We start from the raw sequence: 6,669 nt of genomic DNA, 5'->3' as shown, positions 1-6,669 counted from the left end.
GGGTTAAATTAAAGGTTAAATTCTATCTAAAATCTAGTCTTTCTTTAATTTATCAATTAACTAAAAGTTGCTGTTAGGGTTGAAAGGCGAGTTTTAGTCCAGCCTTAAAACTGGGCTCATACAGGCTCTGCTTGCAACTGTAACTAGTTCATTAGATAACTGGCTTAATCAGGTTTTCAGAGGCTAGGTTCAGAGAGTATAAAAGTAGGCTATCTTATAGTGCTGATTTTGTCTGCACTGGAGTGCAGTTTTTGGCTGCATTAGAGAGATTCAGTTGGAGATTGGTGACTGAGGGGGCTTAAGGGTTAAATTAAAGGTTAAATTCTATCTAAAGTCTCGTCTTTCTTTAATTTAGCAATTAATTAAAAGTTGCTGTTAGTATTGGAAGAAGGTGAGTTTTAGACTGGAGAGGAGAGGCCAGCGAGAGCGGTGTAAAAGGGCGCGAGAAACAGAGGCCAAGGCTGGAGAGGAGAGGCGTACCCTCAGCACCTTCAGTCGGTGCAGTTTGAAGTGATGTCATGATTCAAAAAGTGACGCAATGCAGGGGAGGCAGCTGATTGGTAAGTAGGGTCAGGTTATTACTTCCAACTTTTCTACAAATTAAACTGCTACAGTCCATTAGCTTAAACAAAATAAGGTGAGGACTTTAGATTGTAGTGGGAGTGTTTGGAATGGAATAAGGCCCCTAGTGTAATTAGTATTCTTTAAAGGAAGTAACCAATGAGCTTAATCTAAAGGGAAGTCATGGCAGCAGAGCTCGTACCCATGATATGCTCCTCCTGAACTATGTGGGAAGTCACAGACACTTCCAGTGTCCCTGGTGACCATGCGTGCAAGAAGTGTGTCCAGCTGCAGCTACTGGCTAACCGCATTTTGGAGCTGGAGCTGCGGGTGGATTCACTGTGGAGAATCCGCGATGCTGAGATTGTCATGGACAGCACGTTCAGTGAGGTGGTCACACCGCAGGTAAAGACTGAACAGGCAGAAAGGGGATGGGTGACCACCAGGCAAAGTAGAGGAAGGCAGGTAGTGCAGGTGTCCCCTGTGGCCGTCTCCTTCTCTAACAGATATACAGTTTTGGGTACTTTTGGGGGAAATGACTTTTCAGGGGAAAGCAGCAGGAGCCAAGTCCATGGCACCACGGGTGGGTCTGCTGCACAAGAGGGGAGGAAGAAGAGTGGCAGGGCTATAGTGATAGGGGATTCAATAGTAAGGGGAACAGATAGGCGTTTCTGCGGCCACAAAAGAGACTCCAAGATGGTATGTTGCCTCCCTGGTGCTGGGGTCAGGAATTTTCGGAGAGGCTGCAGGGCATTCTGAAAGGGACAGCGAACAGCCAGTGGTCGTGGTATATATTGGTACCAACAACATAGGTAACAAAAAAGGATGAGGTCCTACAAGCTGACTATAGGAGTTAGGACATAAATTAAAAAGTAGGACCTCAAAGGTAAATAATCTTAGGGTTACTACCATTGCCACGTGCTAGCGAGAGTAGAAATAACAGGATTTATTGGATAAATATGTGGCTGAAGAAGTGGTGTAGAGCGGATGGGTTCAGATTCCTGGGACATTGGGACCGGTTCTGGGGAAGGTGGGACCACTACAAACAGGACGGGTTGCATCTGGGCAGGACCGGGACCAAACTCCTCGGTGGGGGGTGCGGAGGGGTGGGGGGGGGGGCGGTGTTTGTTAGTGCTGTCAGGGAGGGTTTAAGCTAGAATGGCAGGGGAATGGGAACCTGAGCAGGGAGACAGGGGAGGGGGAAACAAGGGTTGAAACAAAAGACAGAAAAATAAGAAGCAAAAGTGGAAGGCAGAAAAAACAAGGGCAAGAAACAAATGGGGTCATAATGCAAAATAAAGCTAAGATGATTAACAAGGTTAAAAAGACAAGTCTAAAGGCATTATAACTCAATGCGTGGAACCTTCGCAATAAGGTAGATGAATTAACAGCGCAGATAGATATAAATGGTTATTATATAGTTGCACTTATGGAGACATGGCTGCAGGGTGACCAAGGATGGGAACTGAACATCCAGAGGTATTCAATATTTAGGAAGGACGGGCAAATAGGGAAAGGGGGTGGGGTAGCACTGTTAGTAAAGGAGGAAATCAATGCAATAATGAGGAAGGATTTGGCTTGGAAAATCATGATGCAGAATCTGTTTGGGTGGAGATAAGAAACACCAAGGGGCAGAAAACATTGGTGGGGGTTGTCTATAGGCCCTCAAACAGTAATGGAGATGTAAAGGAAGGCATTAAGCAGGAAATTAGAGATGCATGCAATAAGGGTACAACTGTAATCATGGGTGACTTTAATCTACATATAGATTGGACAAACCAAACTAGCAATAATACTGCAGAGGGGGATTTCCTGAAGTGTGTACATGATGGTTTTTTAGACCAATACATTGAGGAACCAACTAGAGAGCAGGCCATCCTAGACTGGCTATTGTGCAATGAGAGAGGATTAATTAACAATCTTGGTGTGCGGGATCCCTTGGGGAAGAGTAACCACAAAATGATAGAATTGTCCATTAAGATGGAGAGTGAAGAAGTTGAATCCGAAACTAGGATCCTGAATCTAAATAAAGGGAACTACGAGGGTATGAGGCGTGAGTTGGCAATGATGGATTGGGGAACTTTACTGAAAAGGTTGACGGTGGATAGGCAATGGCTAATATTTAAGGAATGTATGCATGAATTACAACAATTATTCGTTCCTGTCTGGCGCAAAAATAAAACAGAAAAGGTAGCTCAACCATGGATTACAAAAGAAATTAGATATAGATAGTATTAGATCCAAAGAGGAGACACATAAAATTGCCAGAAAAAGCAGCAAGCCTGAGGATTGGGAACAGTTTAGAATTCAGCAAAAGTGGACAAAAAGATTGATCGAAAAGGGGAAAATGGAAAATGAGAGTAAATTTGCAGGGAACATAAAAACTGAATGTAAAAGCTTCTATAAATATGTGAAGAGAAAAAGATTAGCAAAGACAAATGTAGGTCCTTTACAGACAGAAACAGGGAAATTATAATGGGGAACAAAGAAATGGCAGAAGAATTGAACACATATTTTGGTTCTGTCTTCACAGAAGAGGACACAAATAATTTTCAAGAAATGTTAAGGAACCAAGGGCCTAGTGAGAGCGAGGAGTTGAAGAAAATCAGCATTAATAAAAAAATGGTGCTAGAGAAATTAAAGGGATTAAAGGCTGAAAAATTCCCAGGGCCTGATAATCTATATCCTAGGGTATGAAAGGAAGTGGCCCTGGAAATATTGGATACATTAGTGGTCATCTTCCAAAATTCTTTATGGAGCAGTTCCTACAGATTGGAGGGTGGCAAATGTAATCCCACTACTTAAAAAAGGAGGAAGAGGAAAAACAGAGAATTACAGGCCGGTTAGGCTAACATCAGCAGTGGGGAAAATGCTAGAGTCTATTATAAAAGATGTGGTAACAGAATACTTGGAAAGCATTAACGGGATTAGACAAAGTCAGCATGGGTTTATGAAAGGGAAATCATGCTTAACTAATCTACTGGAGTTTTTTGAGAATGTAACTAATAGAATAGTTAAGGGAGAACCAGTGGATGTAATGTATTTTGATTTCAAGAAGGCTTTTGATAAGGTCCCACATAAGAGGCTGGTGGGCAAAATTAAAGAATGTGGGATTGGGAGTAATATACTGGAACGAATTGAGAATTGGTTGACAGACCGGAAATAGAGAGTGGGAATAAATGGGTCTTTTTCCGGGTGGCAGGTGGTGACTAGTGGTGTACCACAGGGATCAGTGCTTAGGCCCCAGCTATTCACGATATATATAAACGACTTGGATGAGGGAACCAAATGCAACATTTCCAAGTTTGCTGACGACACAAAACTGGGCGGGGTTGTGAGTTGTGAGGAGGTTGCAAGGAGGCTTCAGGATGATTTAGACAAGTTGTGTGTGTGGGCAAACACATGGCAGATGCAGTATAATGTGGATAAATGTGAAGTTATACGCTTCGGTGTGAAAAACAGAAAGGCAGAGTATTATTTAAATGGTGACATATTGGGAAATGTGGATGTACAAAGGGATCTGGGTCTCCTTGTACACCAGTCAATGAAAGTAAGCAAGCAGGTGCAGCAAGTAATTAGGGAGGCAAATGGTATGTTGGCCTTCATTGCAAGAGGATTTGAGTTCAGAAGTGGGGGTGTCTTTCTGCATTTATATAAGGCCTTGGTGAGACCACACCTGGAATATTGTGTGCAGTTTTGGTCTCCCGACCTAAGAAGGGATATACTTGCCATAGAGAGAGTGCAGCGAAGGTTCACTAGGCTGATACTGGGGACTGTCGTATGTGGAGAGATTGGTTCGACTGGGCCTGTATTTGCTAGAGTATGGAAGAATGAAAGGGGATCTAATTGAAGCGTATAAAATTCTAACAGGGCTAGACAGACTAGATGCAGGGAGGATGTTTCCCCTGGTTGGGGAGTCTAGAACCAGGGGCCACACAGTCTCAGGATATGGGCAGGCCATTTAGGACTGATAGGAGGAAAAATGTCTTCACTCAGAGGGTGGTCAACCTGTGGAATTCTCTACAGGTTGACAATGGACAAATGAGCTGAACTCCTGAGGTAAGGTGAGAGTGACTGCCCTTGGCATCAAGGCAGCATTTGACTGAGTGTGGCATCAAGGAGCCCCAGCAAAACTGGAGTCAATGCGTATCAGGGGGAAAACTCTCTGCTGGTTGAGTCATACCTGGCACAAAGGAAGATGCTTGTGGTTGCTGGAGGTCAGACATCTCAGCTCCAGACGTCACTGCAGGAGTTCCTCAGGGTAGAGTCCTAGGCCCAACCATCTTTAGCTGCTTCATCAATAAACTTCCTTCCATCATAAGGTCAGAAGTGGGGATGTTCGCTAATGATTGCACAATGTTCAGCACCATTCACGACTCCTCAGGTACTGAAGCAGTCCATGACCAAATGCAACAAAACCTGGACAATATCCAGGCTTGGGCTGACAAGTGGCAAGTAACATTTGTGCCACACAAGTGTCAGGCAATGACCATCTCCAAAAAAAGAGAATCCAGCATTAACATGGCATTAACATCATTGAATCCCCCATTATCAACATCCTGGGGTTACCATTGACTAGAAACTGAACTGGACTAGCCATATAAATACTGTGGCTACAAGAGCCGATCAGAGGTTAGGAATTGTGTGACGAGTAACTCACCTCCTGACTCCCCAAAGCCTGTCCACCATCTATAAGGCACAAGTCAGGAGTGTGATGGAATACTCCCCACTTGCTTGAATGAGTGCAGTTCCTACAACACTCAAGAAGCTGGACACTGTCCAGGACAAAGCAGTCCGCTTGATTGGCACCCCATCCACAAACATTCACTCCCTCCACCACTGAAGCACAGCAGCAGCAGTGTGTACCATCTACAAGATGCACTGCAGGAAGTCACCAAGGCTCCTTAGACAACACCTTCCAAACCCACGACCACTACCACCTAGAAGGACGAGGGCAGCGGATAGGTGGGAATACCACCAGCTGCAAGTTCCCCTCCAAGTCACTCACCATCCTGACTTGGAAATATATCACCGTTCCTTCACTGTCGCTGGGTCAAAATCCTGGAACTCCCTTCCTAACAGCACTGTGGGTGTACCTACACCACATGGACTGCAGCAGTTCAAGAAGGCAGCTCACCACCACCTTCTCAAGGACAACTAGGAATGGGCAATAAATGCTGGCCCAGCCAGCGAAGCCCACATCCCATGAACGAATTAAAGAAAACAAAGAAGGATGTGGAGGCCGGGTCACTGAGTGTATTCAAGAAAGAAATTGATAAATTTTTGGATATTAGGGGCATCAAGGGATATGGAGAGAAAATGGGAATATGGCGTGGAGAAAGAGGATCAGCCATGATCATATTGAATGGCGGAGCAGGCTCTAAGGGCCGAATGGCCTACTCCTGCTCCTATTTTCTGTTTCTATGTCCTGGATGGCGTTGAGCATCTTGAGTGTTGTGGGAGCTGCACACCTCCAGGCAAGAGGTGAGTATTCCATCACACTCCTGACTTGTAGATGGTGGACAGGCTTTGAGAAGTCAGGAGGTGGGTTACCCGCTGCAGAATTCACAGCTTTTGACCTACTTTGGAGTTGGAATGAATGAAAAAGGAACAGGCTTATTGAGTCTAATGGCCTCAACTGTTGCCTTGAATTTAAAACCCTCAAACTTATTTGCAGACCTTTCTATGGCCATGCCCCTGCCTTCCTTTGCAATGTCTTGCAGCCCTGTCACTAAGGGTGTGCCAACTCAGTCTGACAGTACAATGTCCCTTCCCTTTACTTGATGGCAGAACCTTTCGCTGTCTCATCTCTATATTCGCTCCAAAAACTGATTTTTCTTGGTACCTCCTTTCTCACATTCAAAAGCCTTAGCTTGAAAATTGAATGGCACCACAATCATTTCCCAGGCACTGTACTGAGGCCTAAGCTCACTCTATGGCAGGGAAGAAGCACTTGCTTATTCCAAATGGGAAGTGCTCTACCTGCCACATTGTTACAGGCGACACTATAAATGGCCTAACGCCTGTTTGATGCCTTTCCTGAAGCATTGGTTTGTCCCAAAGGAAATCAGGTTGACATGCGGCCTAACCACCAGCCTTCAAAGCCAC

Source organism: Cetorhinus maximus, chromosome 13, assembly GCF_964194155.1.
Source record: "Cetorhinus maximus chromosome 13, sCetMax3.hap1.1, whole genome shotgun sequence".
NCBI lineage: Eukaryota > Metazoa > Chordata > Chondrichthyes > Lamniformes > Cetorhinidae > Cetorhinus > Cetorhinus maximus.
The sequence above is the reverse complement of the archived record's forward strand: the minus strand, read 5'-3'. Positions refer to the sequence as shown.